Genomic DNA, 17,796 nt, shown 5'->3' with positions numbered 1-17,796 from the left:
CGGGCGCGGGCTCGGGAGCCGCCGCGTCGTCTCCTCCCGGGACCCCGCCGCTCGGGGCCGGCCGTGGTGTTTGCGTGTACTCAGCGCTTCATCTTGCTTAGAGGGCGGCGAGAGTAAAGATTCTTGCTTAACTTCCTGAGTGACGGAGGGAGCACAGATCATGGAAGGAGAAAGACCCCACGTACTTGTTCCCCTCCCTGCGTTGTTTGGCGTTGGAAATGAGATTCTCCAGCTGTGGAAATTTTTTCGTGGGGGGAGCAGGCGCTGAGACGGGGAACGAACGAGAAACGGAGGAGGCAAGAAGGTGAAAGAGCGAGCGGTGGGGGTTCCTGCCCTGTGCTCGCCTGATAAGGCGTTGGGGTTATAATTATATTTTAAGCAGTGGGTGTTTGGATTGATTGACATGAAGGAGGCTTTCCTCTTCAACAAGGTTACTTGTTAAGGAGGTACCAAAATCTTTGCAGGTCGCGCCTGGAAAAAACTCTGGAAAGTCGTTTATTAGGGCATCAAAGCCCACAGCAAAACAGAGCAAAACCCAAAACCGTTGTGAGAAGAGTGGTGAAGACAGTGTGAACGGGGAAGGCTGTGTAGAGGGGCTGGGAACACCGATTGCAGCACCTTCGCCGCCTCAGCCTTGCGGTTCTGCCTCCAAGAGGCTCCTTTAACTGCTCTGCCTGCGCTGGCGCTGGCGCTGTAATTCACTTGCAAATTAGACTGCTGTGCCTTAGTTGAGAAATAAAAGGAAGATGGCTGTAACTATTTGAGAATGTATATTATTTGTTAATCCAAACTTAGTTCAAAGGTTATATAGGCATAAAGCACGTAGCGCTTCCACAAATTCCATAAATTTTGCCTAAATTAATCGAATCTACAGCAGAGTTTTTCTTAGGGAACCTCTTGGTATTTGTGTTTTCTGCGCAGGTTACTTACTTGCTGCTTCCTTTGCAAATAATATACTGTATTTTTTTGTGGGAGTTGGTGGTGTCTCGGTGGGAGGAAACGGCGACAGGATTTAGAAAATAAAGACGAGCCGGGCATGGTGACTCACGCCTGTAATACTAGCACTCGGGAGGCTGAGACAGGAGGATCGTTGCGAGTTCAAGACCAGCTTGGGCTACAAAGTGTGCTCTAGGCCAGCTTGAACTGCACGGCGACACCCTGTCTCAAAAAGAGAAAAATAAATAAATAAATAAAAAATAAAGAAGATAAAGACGAGATGGTAGCCGGGATCAGCTGGAATTACCTCTTGTCCGATGAGCGAGAGGACTGACTTCACCTGTACGGGCCTTAGTTTTATACATTTGCAAAGTTGGTATCATGGGGGGCGGGTAATGTTGCCTGGCGACTAACGACTGTAATTGTCCGGCAGGATGCCTTTTCCCTGCTGAGGTAGCTTGACTGCTTGACCAATAACCAACTCCAGTGGCTCCCAACATATTTTAATGTTCACATTCACAAGTTTAACTTTTTTTTTTTTTTTGTAGTGGGTATTGAACTCAGGGAGTGCTGAGTTATATCCCAGCCCTTTTAAAATTTTGAGACAGGGTCTCAGTGAGTTGTCCATACTGGCCTAAAACTTGCAGTCCTCTGACCTCAGCCTCCCAAATAGCTGGATTACAGGTGTAGGCCATCATGCCTAGGTTTTTTTTTTTTTTTTTTTTTTTTTTTTCTTTCAGTTTTATAGAATATAAAAGTTTGCATACATGCTTTAGGAATTTTTTAGAAGCTACTATTATTTTTTATAATTAACTATTAAGTATATGATGTCTTTTTCTCCTGACATTTCTAAAAACTTCGTTTAATGTTGCTGCATTAGTTTCTACATCCTGGGATCTTTCTTAGTGTAGTACATTGTTTCATACTTAGTAAATAATCCCATTCAATCAAGAAGTGAATTTATACCTAAAGAGAGTGTTGAATTTTCCAAGCCTTCAGTTCTTATCAGAGTATCAGACCAACCTTTTAGAGTAGCAGAGAAAGGACTTTTTAAAAATGCTTTGTAACTTGTTTTGCTTTGATATAGGTACATAAATTATGCATTTTATTAATGTTCCATATTCCAAAGTAGAATTTAAGGCAGGTGAATGTTTTAGTGTGGTTTGTTCACATTGTAGGTAATTTGATTTTAAGGTTGTACTTCAGCTAAAATTTAACCCTTTGAAAGATTTTAGAGTTACAGAGGGTAAGGATAACTGGTGTGCTGCAAGGGTTCCAAGGAAAGAAAAATGAAAGATACAGTGATTGCCCTCAAGAAGTGTTCTAGTCCATCTGGGAAGACAGACACAAAAATTGCAACAGTATAGTTATAAGGCCAGTAGTAGATCCAGAGTATTAAAAAAAGTGTGATCACTTGGGTTGAAAAAGGGAATGAATGGGTCTAATGAAGAAGACAGTGCTCACATAAATTGAGGGTTAAAGGACAAATTCATACTATTCATGAGAGCAGGGTGGATAAAATCAATGAGGTTTAGGCTGCCCTCTGTTACTAACAAACGGCGAGGTAATCCAGCAAACTGCTTAATACCTCTGGTATTTATTTTTATGATCATTTGATGGTATTCAGACGTTTTTTTTTTTTTTTTTTTGTCTTTTTGAGGCAGGGTCTTGCTATGCAGTTCAGGCTGGCCTTGAGCTCACTTTGTAGCCCAGGCTGGCCTCAAACTTGCAAGGATCCTCCTGCCTCAGCCTCCCGAGTGCTGGGATTACAGGCGTGGGCCACCACCCAGCTCTTCTTTTGTTTTTTGAGACAGAGTCTTGGTAAGTTCAGATTGGCCTTGAACTCACTATGTAGCCTAGGCTCGCCTCAAATTTACAGTGATCCTCCTGCCTCAGCCTCTGGAGTGCTGAGATTACAGATGTGTGCCAACACTCCTGGCTGTATATGTTCTTTTGATGGAAATCATACTTCTACTTGGGGATATTGTTTTAGGTATTTTTTACAATGTTTATAAGATTATGGTTGAGACTAGAAGAGACTTGGTTTCCCTGCCTCTGTAATGGACTTTATTTGTGCATCTATGTATATACTTTGTATCCCTCTCTTTCCCTGCAATCTGTTATTTCTAATGGGATGGATTCAAAACACAGTGAGACTAAGTAACATTTTTGCCATTCTTTTAAGATCATGATAAGCAGTGTATTAGCCATCTGGTAGTCTATTTTGTTATGAAGCTTTCTTTCATTTTTTTCACAGAAGTAAGAGTGTTTTTATATTTTCTTAATAATATCTACTTGTGTTATATTAAAATAAAAAGCATGAGAGCATTACACAGATATTTGAGGCACTTAAAAAGATTTATACAATTTCTTTCTTTGTTAGTTTTATTTTTGAGACAGGGACTCGCTATGTATTCCAGGTTGGCCTCAAACTCACGGTCATCTTCCTGCCTCAGACTCCCGTGTGCTGGGATTACAGGCATGCATCACCATGCTTGGTTTGGATTTACATGATTTAAACTAGTCTTTGGATTTCCTAAATTTTTAAATTTAGCAATTTGGGTACAAAAACAATGAGATCTTTAAGCAATAGATTCAAAGGTAGTTATTGTTGGTTTGGGAACAATTATCTTTTAGTCTTGAGTGCATTAAAATACTATGTAATTGTGGTGGTGCACGCCTGTAATCCCAGTACTTGGGAGGCTGAGGCAGGAGGATCCTTGTGAGCTTGAGACCAGCCTGGGCTACAAAGTGAGCTCAGTGCCAGCCTGAACTGCATAATGAGACCCTGTCTCAAAAAGACAAATAAATAAATACATACATACATACAAACAATACTATGTAATTAATATCCTTATTGCTTGTTTGCTTGTTTTTTGTTTTTGTTCTTGGAGACGGGGTCTCACTGTGTAGTTCAGGCTGGCTTTAAACTGAGTATGTAACCCAGGCTGACCTTGAACTCGCATCAGTCCTGCTGCCTCAGCCTCTGGACTGGAGGGATTACAGGGGTGTGCTACCAGGCCTGGGAATTAAAATAGAACAAGTAAATACTGTCATTTTTTTCTTTTCTCCTTCTCCCCACGCTCCTACTTCCTCCCCATCTTCCTTTCTGCCTTTCTTTCTTGCCTGCCTGCCTACCTCCTTCCCTCCCTCGCTCCTTTCCTTTCTTCCTTCGTTCAGTATGGTCTTACTGTGTAGTAAGGCTGGCCTTGAACTCAAGATCCTTCTGTCTCAGCCTCCCAAGTGCTGAGATTACAGGTGTGGATTACCATGCCTGGCTAATAGTTTCATGTTCTTGAAGATGAAAGTGATACCCAAAGATAGTGTGACTTGTTTAGCATAATATGATAGACGCATTTCTTGAACCCAGGTCTTACAATACCAGGTTCAGTGTTTTTTTCATTGCATGTCTTCCTGTGACATTTAAAACATATTTATATTCCATCTAGGAGAGACTTACCAAAATTGATATAGCAGAAATTGTTACAGAAAGTTTGTTAGCAGGTGTAGTAATGCATGCCTGTAATCCCAGTACACTAGAAGATTGAGGTAGGAGAGTCACAAAATCAAGCCCAACCTGGATCAAATTAACCCTGTCTCAAAATAAAAAATAAAAAGAACTGGGAGATATAATTCAATGTGAAGGCCCTCGTTCAATCCTCACTACTAAAAAGAAAGAAATTATTGTTGGGAAAGAAAGGATATAAGGGGTAGTACACTTTTATTGTAAACTATGTAAAACACAAAAGAAACATTTTAAGAGGGAGTATAGTTTGATTGAAAAAATAGAATAGATGAGAAATTAGCTGGGCAAATTAACACATGCCTGTAATTTCTGTTACTCTGTAAACTGAGGCAGGAGGATTATAAATTTGAGGCTAGCTTAGAAAATTTAATGAGACCCTGTTGCAAAATTTAAAAAGGATGGGTAAATAAAAAGCCCAGTGGTGTCGTGCCCCTAGGCTTGATCCCCGGTCTTATTCTCCTATCCTTTGTGCTGGTGTACACACACACACACACACACACACACGAGTTAATTAGGTAAGGTTTTTGAGTACAGAATTTAGATTTTAAATTGTTACCAGAGGAAAAAGGTGCTATGTTTAAATGTGTAGGGAACAACATTGGGAATACTTAGATAAGGGAACAAAGTATAGATTTAAGGAAGGATTTACAAGACTTATTTGAAACAATGGGGAAAGGATAGGAGTAAAGTAAAAGAGGAGAATAAACTGCAATAAAAAGTTTATAGGTCAGTGGTCAGAACTTTTATATTATTTGAATGATTCAGGAAATACTATATCTCGAGGCTATGAATTCACTGTGGCTTGAATACTGAGGGAGCCATGGAAGGTTGAGTGCTGGAGAGGTTGGTTGACTATTAAATGAGCAGAGATGCAATGCTCATTACTGGAATGTAGTTCCTGTTGTGAAGTGAGTACCCTTGATTAGGAATCTGAGAAGAGAAAGGAATAGGCAGTGTTAAAATAGGTTTAACATTTTGCAGTATGGGACATGCTTTTTTTTTTTTTTTGTATTTTTGAGACAGGGTCTCCCTATGCAGTTCAGGCTGGCCTTGAGCTCACTTTGTAGCCCAGGCTGGTCTCGAACTCACAACAGTCCTCCTGCCTCAGCCTCCCGAGTGCTGGGATTACAGGCATGTGCCACCACACCTGGCCCAGTATGGGAAATTCTAATTGAAACTGGCCATTTAAAAAGTATTTTCTCATCAAAATGTGTAATAGATATTGTAAAATAGGAAGAAATTGTTCAAAAAGAAAGGAGAACTAGGGAGGGAGAGTGGGAAAGAAGGGAGGGAAAATAAAAAAATGAGAAAAGGATAAAATGGAAATAAAGCTTCGTAGATAAAGGAGGGGAAGTGGGGTTGAAGGGAGGGGAAGGGAATGAGAAAAAAAAGGTACCAAGATATATCATGTACAGGTACACATTCCCTATGATGAATGTGATCAATATGTATATCAAAATTGTACCAATAAACAATAATAATAAAGTATTTTCTTACAAAAGCAGAAACTGGCAGTTTAGGAAATACCTATGGAAACAGGAAGAAATTAAGTATTATAAAGAGAAGAAAGTACAAAGATTTTTTTCAAGATAAAAGTGGGAAATAGATGATACTGTAGAGGAAGTCAGTGTAGGAACTTTTTTTTTTAGACAGGGTCTCATTCTGTAGTTTAGGCTAACTTGGACTCACTATGTAGTCTGGGCTGACCTCAAACTCATGGTGAGCCTCCTGCCTCAGCCTCCTGAGTGCTGGACTCACGGGCATGCATCACCATGCCCAGTTAATGCAGGTACTTTGTAATTAGGTGTGAGAAAGCAGTATAAACATTGATCAGACAGAGTCACAGTTTCAAAAATACTAATTAACAGGAAAATATTTTTTTCAGACATTCTGTTTGCAATTTGTGGAATTATGTGAAACATGTATTTTTCCCCCAAGATAAATTCTGAAGAATTTTTTGAGACAGAATCTTGCTGTGTAGTTCAGGCTGGCGTGGACTCACTATGCAGCCCAGATTGACCTCGAACTCACAGCAATCCTCCTGCCTCAGTCTCCTGTAAACAAAACTATAGTGCTATGAGTAGTACTAAGTCATTTTGTATGTGTTCATAATATAATATATGACTGTTCTGACACCTCTTTACAGTTTAATGTATAAACTATGTTTTAGATTACTGTGTTGAATTGAGAAAAGGTGCTCTTTGACTCTAGGGAATATGGAATAGCCTACTTTGATCAGTCTACATCTCATAAAGATGATCATCAGGATAGAATTCTGTGTATATTGAAATGCATGACCTAACACCAAAGTTATTTAGGTTCTTTTTAAGTCACTGAGGTAAAATTTACATAGAAGATTCTTCTGTTTTAGGTGTGCATTTCTATGAATTATGGTTTTTTTGGGGGGGCGGGTACTGGGAATCAAACTCAGGACCTTGCTCTTGCCAGACAAGTGCTGTGCCTTTGAGCTGTATCCCTGGCCCCTCAGTTATGGAGAACAGGAACGTTGTATAATTGTCACCACCACAACTAGGAAGCAGAATATTTCTGTGACTTTAAAAGTGTTTTTTATGCTCCTTTGTAGTTAGTCCCTTCTCCTCATCCCCCAGTGCCTGGCAGCAACTGACTTGTTTTTATCCTTATACTTCTGCCTCTTCCAGACTGTCATATAAATTGGCATTATATAGCATATAATTTTTTGAGTCTAGCTTCTTCCAGTTAGGATAATGCTTTTGTGATTAAAAGGTGCCTATTTTTTTTTCCTTTTTTCTTTTTTTGTACCAGGGATCAAACTCAGGACCTTTCATTTGCCAGGCAGGCACTTGTGCCACTGAGCTACATCACTGACCCAAGGTACCTATTTTTGTACTAAATATCTTTTAGAATATTATAAGATTTTAAATTTACAGAAAAATTATAAAAGAGCATTGAAGAGAATTTCCATAAAGCCTGGATCTAGTTTTGAGTATTATATTATTATTATTTGTGGTACTGGAGATTGAACCTAGTAGGGCTGTTTGTTCATTCATTCATTCATTGTTTACCATTATTCCCAGTTTGGGGTTTCATAGTTGCAAATCTGTTTTATTATCTTAAACCATATTGGAAATGCAGGCACATACCATAACATTTAGCACAAAAGCTTTGCTGTTACTTGTCAAGTTGGAATCATATGAATGGTCAATAAAGTAGTCCAAAGTTCAGTAATTATCTCCACATAGTAGTACTTCTGTTAGAATACTGAGTTAGACTGGAAACTGCTTGGTCAACAGAATGTCCTTCAATGGCAACCTATTTCTGTGACATGTGTTTCCCTTTCTTTGTCCCTCTCTCAGTTGTGTACAGTGATCCATACATGCAGACTAATTAACAGGGAAATACTTTTTTCAAACGTTTGGTCTGGATTGATGCTTGGTTGTGAATATGTTAATATCTAGTGTTGCTCCTAAGAGGTATTGTTTATTACACTATAGTGTAGCCATTACTTTTTTTTACAGTATAAGAACTAAGTCTTTTATTTATTGCTCCTGTAGAACTTATACAAAGCATTATTTATAATGAATGGTATGGAGATTAAAAATATCCCATCAATTAAAGAGTTTAGTTTTCCCTGCATTTCATTTAGTATCTAAATTTGCTGTTTTACTTAGTTGCTTTAATCAAACTACTTAACATTTCTGCTACTGTAATCTGTAGTCCAAGTTGTTATTGGTTCTTTTTTGTTTCTCTTCTGGGTACTGGGAATTAAACTCAGGATCTCGTGCTTGCCTGGAAGGCGCTGCGCCACTGAGCTATATCCCTGGCCTGTACTGGTTCTTTTAGCCTCTCTCAGTTACCTGCTATTCATCTCCCATCTCCCATTTTCCATTTTTGTTTTTCTATATCTATTTTCCACAGCACAGTTTAGGCCTTTGAACAGTGTAAATCAGATCACATGAATTTCTGTAAAATCCACCTCGACTTCCTGTTGTAGTTAGTCTGGTAGCCTGTCCCCTCCGTCTCTCATTCATTAATAGATGGAGGTGTTTTAGGGTTGTTCTGTTTTTCGTTTTTCTGGTGATTGTAGGGATGGAAACTGGGGTCCTATACCATTGAGCTACATAGACAGCTTTTATTTTAAGAGAGGGTCTTTCTAAATTGCCCAGTCTGGGATTGAATTTGCAGTCCTCCTCTCTCCTCATCCCATATAGCTGTGCATGCAAGGCTGGTTATTGATTGTAGATTTTGATTCATTTTTGGAGGGAGTTGAGTTTTTGATAGCTAAACTTAGTGATTTAACAATATGATTATTTTGATACTGAGGATTAAACCCAGGGCATGCTGGGGATATAGCTCAGCAGCATAAGTGCCTGCCTGGCAAGCACAAGGTCCTGAGTTTGATTCCCAGTACCTACCTACCTACCTACCTACCTACCTACCTACCTACCTAAATAAATAAATACCAAATAACCAAATAAATAAATAAATAAATACCAAATAACCAAATAAATAAATAAATAAATAAATAAATAACCAAATAAATAAATAAATAAATACCAAATAAATAAATAAATAAATAACCAAATAACCAAATAAATAAATAAATAAACAAACAAACAAACCCAGGGCTTTCCAACTAAGCTACATCCCCAGCTCTTTTTATTTTTTGAGCTGTGGCCTCACTAAGTCATTAAGTTGCCTAGGCTGGGCTTGAATTTATAAAACGCTTTGTTTTTGTACCAAGAATCGAACTCAGGACCTTGTGCTTGCCACAAGCAGTGGCAGGCGCTTGTGTGGCTGAGCTGTATTCCCAGCCAAATAATTAGCAAGTCTTGAAAACCCTTTTTTCAGGGGAGGGGCTTGAATTTATGATCCTCTTGCTTTAGCTGTCCAGAATGGTGGGATTACAGTGTATGCCACCAAGCCTGGCAGTTTAATTTTCATTAAAAACTTTTTATTACCCAGAAGTCTAGAGGCTGAGGCAGGTGGATCATGAGTTCGAGGCCAGCCTGAACTAACAGCAGATTCAGAGCTGACCTGGATTTACTTAGCAAAATTCTGTCTTCCAAAAAAAACGTTTATCTTGAAAATCTGTGATAAAACTTAAGATTCAAATAAGGAAGTTGGAAGTTTCATTTTGTCAGAATTCTAACCTAGAAATGTTACTGTGTATCTAACATGTCTAAATTTGGAGAAAAGGATTAAATTTTATTTGTTTTTTTATTTTAAACAGAAAAAACCCAAAATTTCAAAACAAGATAATAAGAAGGTAACACCCTTCCCTTTATATATGTGTATATTTTAATCAGAAAATAGTTCAATCTTGAATAAGAAGGTAACAGTGGTTAATACATTGTGTATTGTTATCTCTAAATTACTCAGAGTACAAGATATTGGTGTTTAATTGTCCAAACAATATTAGCACAAACCTTTCTTTTCAATGAACTACGAGAAATTAGTAGTATGACTAGCTTATCTTATATATATATTTTTTTTCTTTGCTTTTCCCTTTCCTCTATCTCAGTTTCTCTTTCCTTTGGAACAGTTTCTTCCCATTTTACAATATCTGTTATACATTTTGGATCTCTCTTTCAGCTTCTCCCACTAGGGAGACAATACAATGTTTATACATGTGTGTCTGGTTTATTTCACTTACGAATATGGTCTCAAGTTGCATCCATTTATCTATAAAACTCTCCAGTTTATCTTTTTTTATGGCTGGGTAGTTTTCTGTCATATAAAAAGACCACATTTTTTTTTATCCATTAATCGGTTAATGGGCATTTGGATTCTTTCCAAGAATTATTACAAATTATGCTGCTATAAACATGGGTGCACATATATATCTCCGTCTGGGAAGGTACCAAGCAGAGGAATAGCTGGGTCAAATGGAACCTTCAATCTTAGTTTTTTGAGGAATCTCCACACTGATTGCCACAGTGGTCGCACCAGTCCCTACTCCCAACAGTGGAGAAGGGGTCCTTTTTCCCCACAGTCCCTCCAGCATTTGTTATTGGTTGATTTCTTGATAATAGCCATCCTTTCTGGAGTGAGATGAATATCTGTGTTGTTGACCAGTGATGTTGAACATTTTTTCATATATTTGCTATTCGTATTTCTTCATCTGAGAAGTGTGTATTCATCTTAGATGCCCATTTTTGGATTGGGTCTTCAAATTTGGGAAGTTTGATATTTTTGAGTTCTTTATATGTTCTTGAATATAATCCTTTGTCTGAGGAACAGATGGCAGACATTTTCCCCACATTGTGGGTTGTCTGTTCACTCTTTTGGTGGTTTCTCTTGTTGTGCAAAAGCTTTTTAGCTTTTTATTTTTTTACTTTTTGTTCTTTTGAGACAGGGTCTCACTATGCAGTTCAGGCTGGCTTTGAGCTCACTTTGTAGCCCAGGCTGGTCTTGAACTCCCAATGATCCTCCTGCCTCAGCCTCCCAAGTGCTGGGACTACAGGCATGCACCACTTAAAAGAAAGCTTTTTAAAGATGACATCCCAATTGTTGATTCTTTGTGATAGTTCCTGTGTGAGCGGGGTTTTATTCATAAAGTCGTCGTCTACATCAGTGCCTTAAAGAATTTTACCTATTCTGTCTTCCAGCAGATTTAATGTTTCTGTTTTAATATTTAGATCTTCTATCCATTTCAAATTTAGTTTAGTGCATGACGAAAGATATGGGTCCAGTTTTAATCTTCAGCATGTGCAGAGCCAGTTTTAAGAGGCTATCTTTCTTCCAGAGAATGTGTTTGGCACCTTTGTCAAAGATGACAAGAATTAAATTTTACAAGTCAAATTTAATATGGAAATCTAGGAGTTAAAATGAATCTTACCATTCAGTGTGTAGCTACTTTATTTACTTGAGAAATTGATATCCTGACAGGTAAAGTAAGTACTCAAATTTGAAATGGAGCTAGAGCAAGATCTCAGTTCTTTTTTTCTTCTAATTCAAAGTCTTCATCATTTGTTCATTTCATCATGCCTGTATTAAGCATTTTTTAAATGGAATTTCTCTTAGCACTTTGAAGAGTATTTTTCAAATATAAAATTTGATTGAATAATGACAAAGCTGATTTTCTTTCTCTTTTTTTTGGTACTGGGAGTTGAACTCAGCACCTGACACTTGGCAAGCAAGTGCTGTGCCACTGAGCTACATCCCTGGCCCAGTAAAGCTGATTTCTTAGGAAGTAATCCTTACAGAATTTTAGTTTTTAATTACAGGGGAAAAAACTCTCACTCAAGAATTAGTTTTATGGAAAAGCTATGAAAAGAGTTATAATGCAGTAGTTAGCTGAATTTTTTTTTTTTTGTCTTTTTGAGACAGGGTCTCGCTATGCAGTTCAAGCTGGCCTTGAGCTCACTTTGTAGCCCAGGCTGTCCTCAAACTCAACGATCCTCCTGCCTCAGCCTCCCAAGTGCTGGGATTACAGGTGTGCGCCACCGCGCCTGGCTGCTGAAAGTTTAAAGTCAAGTAATGTATTTGCTATAAGTGGTAGTCTGGCACTAAACCCTAATAAATGACATTATCTTTTGGTGACTATTTTTATTCTTTGAAGTTGATGGGAAAGAAACAACTTGGTTAAAAGGATTGTATAAGATACAAGGTGAAGATGAGTATAGTAATGTAGCTCATTCACCTTGTAAAATCTGGGACTGTTCTGATTTACATTGATCTACTAGGTTGGATCTAGCTTGGAGAATATAAGTTAATTATATCAGCATAAGTTAATTATAAGTTAACTATATCAGTTTCTAGAAAACACGTGGTTCATCAAATAGGCACACCCAATTATTTCTGTTAGATTTGAGTTTTTGGTTAGTTTCATCATTAAGTAAACCTAAAACTTTTAGAGGTCTGCTCAGAATTCTCCAAACTGAAAATAAATAATAAATCATTTCGGGTCAGAATCATGACTTTCTCTTCAGCAGGGTATGGGATCCGAGTCCTGACAGGACTCCAGAGATCTCTGTTGTGCGGCTTAGCTGCCAGCTTTTCAGATCGCTGAGTTGTTTTTGTTGCTCTGCCTTTCTGTGTCTCAGGAGAACTGTCATGCTGACTGTACCTTTGCTTCTAGAGAACAGCTGTTTTACATTCTGTGAAGGCCTGGAATGCCTTGGAGGGCTTTTCCTTAGCTATTCTGCCTCACCTCTAGCCTTTGATAGCTGAAGATCTGTCTGCTTGCTGGCTGTCCTTTAAAGGATGACTGTCTGGGACTTCTGGGAGGCCCACTGTGGTGGATTGAGAACTGGTGGTCAGTTTGTAACACCCAGCTGAACTGGATCTGCGTGGTGCTAGGTGTAGAATGCCCACCTGAGGGTTGTTGACAGCAAAATAAGAAGAACTGGAGAAGAAGAGGTGGTGTTGTTAGGGGGTTGTTGGTTCTCCTGGGGGAGCTTGTTATGTTGGCTTTCCTGATAGGAACTCAGCTGTTCTCATTGTCAAAGGAGCTTGGGACCTTGTTGTCGCTGAGAATGGCTATGCTTCACTTTGAGGGAGCTCTGATCCTTACTTTGAACATCGCTTCCTGGCTCGAGAGGAAGAGGGTGCATTGTTCACTCTCCTGGAGGAGCTTGTCCTGTTGACTTTCCTGATATGAACTTGGCTGTTTCTTATCATTGAAGGAGCTTGGGACCTCACTGTTGCTGAGGATGGCTGTGGTACTTTTTGGGGGAGTTCTGGTTTCTTACTTTGAGCGTTGCTTCCTGGCTCCAGTGTAGATTCCTCAGCCTGCTGGCACAGATCTTTGAAACAGGCTTGCATGAGACATTGCCGTGGGCTCTTGGCCTCCAGCTGGACTCGTGGAGGACATTGTGATGGGCCGTAGGTCTTTAGCTGGACTCAGGCAGGACATTGCTATGGGATCCAGACCCTCAGCTGGATTCTTTAGGTGTTTAAGAGTGCACAGGGGCTGGGGATTTAGCTCAGCGGCAAAGCGCCTGCCTGGCAAGCGCAAGGTCGTGAGTTCGGTTCCCGGTACCGGAGAAAAACCAAAAAAAAAACAAAAAAAAAAAAAAAAAAAAGAGTGCACAGATTTCTTGCACTCTTCATACATGACTGTTTGTGTGACTACTATAACATAATCCTATAAATTATGTGTTCTGTGTCAAATTGTTTCCCTTGTAAACATATACTTCAAGGGGAATCTCTTTTAGTTCTTTGGCCTGTCTCCAGCTTGCAGTGTGCTAATTGGGCACTTAGTGAAAACCTGTGAGTGAGTTGGTGAATGTGTATTGTGACAGTTGCGTGTAATTCTTTTTGTAGCTCTTGAAACGGAACCTAGGGCCTGAACCCAGGGCCTTTACAGTGAGTTACCGTATATCATATACCCGCCACCCTTTAAAAAAAATGTTGAGATAGTCTCTCAGAGTTGCCGAGGTTGAGAGGTGGAACTTGAGATCTTGCCTTTACCTCCCAGAGTGCTGGAATTACAAGTATGTGCCACCACACCCAGCTCCTTTGAGAGAGGAGGAGAGAGGTGTGTGTGTGTTTAAGGCCTTTGCACTGAGCTGCATCTCCAGGTCTTTTTATTTTCTGTTTTTGAGACTGGATCTTGCTAAATTGCTAAGTGGCGCAGGCTGGTCTCAAACTTGTGATCTTGCCTTCTCTGCCTCCCATAGTGCTAGTTCTTCTAATTCTTAATCCAGTAGTTTAGACCACTCAAATGTACCTCTAACATGCATCACAATTCTAATCTATCATACTAGCCTACATTTGGCCAATATTTTTTTTGTTGTTGTTAAAAGCCTGGTTTGTTTCCTCTTATCTCTGTGTGCAGTGCTTGTGTTCTTTTCGCTGCTGCATCAGGGATGAGAGTAGTAGCTTTTCTGCCTGTGAAGTACTTATCAGTTTCTGGAATTTAGTGTGTGTGTTTTCCATTCCCTGATGTGTCTTAAAACTTGTTTGTTTTTTAGCTATTTAACTTTTTTTTGGTTTGTTTGCAGTACTAGAGATGGAACTCAGAAATGCTCTACCAATGAGATCTGTCCCACCCATTCCCTCAGCGCCTGCACAGGGGCCTTCACACTGAGATACAGCCCCAAGCCTTTTCTGTTTTTTATTTGGGGACAGTCTCACTAAGTTTCCAAATTGCCCAGGCTGGGTTGGAACTCAGGACCCTCCTCCTTTGGCTCCCAGAGGGCTGGGATTACAGGCACATGGCATCACACCTGGCTCCCAGCTTTTTTAAAAATTAATTAATTAATTAATTAATTAGTCTTTTGAGGCAAGGTCTCGCTATGCAGTTCAGGCTGGCCTTGAGCTCACTTTTTAGCTCAGTTGGTCTCGAACTCTCTCGATGATCCTCATGCCTTAGCCTCCCAAGTGCTGGGATTACAAGCATGCACCGCCATGCCTGGCCTTTTTTTTAAATTTTGAGACTGAGTTTCCCTAAATTGTTCATGCTGGCTTCAAATTTGCAATCCTCCTGCCTCAGCCTCCCAGTGCTGGGCTTACAGGCATGCATCACCAGCCTGGTAAAAGGTTAAATTTTAGAAGTGAATTATGGGTTAATGAAATGCATTACATAAGAAACCACTGAAGATTTCTTAGGTCTAGTATGTTTTTTCCAGTCCTCACCTCTTCACAGTTTCTGACAATACTGATCATTTCTTTTGTAGAACTTTTTTTGTCATTGCTGCTGCTGTGCTAGGGACTGAAACCAGGGCCGAGTGCACCCTAGGCAAGTGCTGTACTGCTGAGCTACACTTCCAGTCCCAGTCTTAGATCTGTTACTCCTTGTATTTGTCTGGTACTAGTCTTCATACTTTTCTGTTGTTTCCCTTTGACCTATTTCCTCCTGAAGTATTAGTACTGTCATGAGTTCCTTCTCATTTTTCTTTTCATTCTCTACATTCTCCAAGGGGAATCTCAACTCTTCATGTCTTCATGTATTCAGCTGTACATGGATAATACCTAAAGGTATATCTCTAGCCAAATTATCCTGTTTATTTAGCCTAAGACGAGCACTTTTTTTTTGAGTGTGGAGGGGTACTGGGAATTGAATTTACAACCTCACTCTTGCCAGGCAGGTGTTGACTCATTGAGCTAAATCCCTGGCCAAAGGCCAGTATTTCTACCCTCCAAGCACTCATGTGTTGTAGTATTTCTCATAAGTACTTCAAATAATAGATACTGTGTTTTGGTCTGGCTAAAAAAGATCATGTGGCTCTAAAGAAGAATGCTTACATGATTTCCATCTCTTTCAGAGAAAGAAATTAATCGTTTTTATTTTTATTTTGGACATTTAAGATGGCTTCCAAATATTTTAAATGAAAATGGAATACAACAAAAGTAGATTAAAATTTATTTAGTGCATCTCCTGTGGCTTCCATGCAAGACAGTGTGGCTCATGCCTGTAATTGCAGCACTCTGAAAGACTGAAGGAGGAAGGATCATAGGTGCAAGCTAGCCTGGGCAATTCAGGGACCTAATGAGATCCTGTCTCAAAATAAAAGGCAGTTGGGGTTGTAGCTCAGCGATGGTTTTGGGCTCAATCCCCAGTAGGGGGGCGAGGGCTTCTTTTTAGGCCACATTATATTAAATTTTACTCATCTAACAAACATTTTAATCAAAACTTTCTTGTTTCAGGCCCAGAATGCTGGGGTTACAGTAGTGAACCAAGCATAAATCCCACCTTCATGTAATTTATACTCTAGAGGGGAAAAAAGATGCAGTAGACACTACAAAAATGAGGTTATTAAGTTTAACCAGTAGACAAACTCCTAAAAGATATTATCTCAAACAGAAACATAAAGTCGAATGACTTTGTAGCCATAAAAAAATTGAATTAGTAGTAAGATATATTTCCCTCAGAGAACTGCAAGGGCACATGACTCCATGTAAGGGAAGTATAGTCACAACCTTTCACAAAGCTAGAGAACAGACAAGCAGGAATGCTCCCCAAACATTTCCTGAAACTATTATAATTTTGATAATAAAATCAGCCAAAAAAAAAAAAAACTTTAGGGCCACGTGACTTCATGTAAGAGAAATGTAGTCACAACCTTTCACAAGCCCAGAGAACAGACAAAAAGGGTTTTGTTTTTTTTTTTTTTTTGGTACCAGAAATTGAACTCACGACCTTGCACTTGCCAGGGTGACGCTGTGCCACTGAGCTATATCCCCAGCCCAGGAATGTTCTCTAAACATTTCCTGAAACTACTGTAATTTTGAAATAAAATCAGGCAAGGATGAGAAAAGAAAATTACAGACCAGTCTCACTCAAGAGCACAAATTTAGAAGTGCTAAACAGTGTGATAGCACATCAAACCCAGCTGTGAGCCGGCCATGGTGGCGCACACCTGTAATTCCAGCACTCAGGTGCGGAGCTGAGGCAGGAGGATTTTTGTGAGCTTGAGACCAGCCTGGGCTATACAAGTCAGCTCAAGGCCTGAACTACATAGTGAGACCCTGTCTCAAAAAATGAAACAAAACAAAAACAAAAACAAAAAACCCAGCTGTGAACTCAAAATACAATTCACCACAATAATTTTTAAGTTAAAGTGAAACATGCATAAGATGAGTATGAACAAAAAGGTAATTCCTTGACCAAAAGTATCAATGGTAATCCTACTTAATGGAAAAACCTTGAGTTTTTCCCTTGTGGCCATGAACAAAAGACAGTATGCCCACACTGTATAGAAAAATGAAGCCAAGGATGGTGGTACACATCTGTGATCCCAGTACTCCGAAGGCTGAGGCAGGAGGATCACCTGGGCTACATAGTTCAAAACCAGCCTGTACCACATAGTGAAACCCTGTCTCAAAAAAACAAAACAAAAAAAAACAGGCAAAAAACAAAACTGGATCAAATAGGAAGAACCAAAGTACAGGTTGACTATCTCTTATCTGAAATACTGGAGACAAGAATTGTTTCAGATTTTTTTGTTTTTGTGTTTTGGCATATTTGTATGTACATAACACAATGTCTTAGGGATAGGACCCAATTTAAACAGGAAATTGACTTATGTTTGGTATACATCTTATACTCACAGCCTGAAAATTTTTTTTTTTTTTTTTTTTGGTCTTTTTTAGACAGGGTCTCGCTGTGCAGTTCAGGCTGGCCTTGAGCTCACTTTGTAGCCCAGGCTGGTCTCAAACTCACAACAGTCCTCCTGCCTCAGCCTCCCGAGTGCTGGGATTACAGTTGTGTGCCACCACGCCTGGCGCCTGCCTGCATTTGAATGCTGCTTCCACTTGCCACCTGCTTTGAGTTTAGACAGGTTACATAGTGTACATGCTTAAATTTATTTCATTTTAAATGAGGGATAATAATAGTTACACTTTTTTTTTTTTTACAAAGTTATACTTTGTAAAAAAGTTGTGAGGATTAAATTAGTTAATCCATT

The 17,796-nt window shown here is 39.4% G+C and overlaps 1 protein-coding gene across 2 annotated transcripts in view; it reads left to right on the top strand.

The window, feature by feature from the left end:
• Positions 1-17,796, top strand: part of Pik3c2a (phosphatidylinositol-4-phosphate 3-kinase, catalytic subunit type 2 alpha) — a 103,570-nt gene that overhangs the window by 445 nt on the left and 85,329 nt on the right. Inside the window, exon 1 of one of the 2 annotated variants that reach the window (XM_013512017.1) lies at positions 7,286-7,315. The exons of the other annotated variant lie outside the window; for it this stretch is intronic. The gene's annotated coding sequence lies outside the window, so the exon portion shown is untranslated. Of the gene's footprint in view, positions 1-7,285; positions 7,316-17,796 lie in introns of those variants that run through there. 2 annotated transcript variants of the gene reach the window in all.

The sequence above is a fragment of the Chinchilla lanigera genome, unplaced genomic scaffold, assembly GCF_000276665.1.
Source record: "Chinchilla lanigera isolate Chin_1 unplaced genomic scaffold, ChiLan1.0 scaffold00013, whole genome shotgun sequence".
NCBI classification, from domain to species: domain Eukaryota; kingdom Metazoa; phylum Chordata; class Mammalia; order Rodentia; family Chinchillidae; genus Chinchilla; species Chinchilla lanigera.
This window is presented reverse-complemented; position numbering and strand designations above follow the sequence as displayed.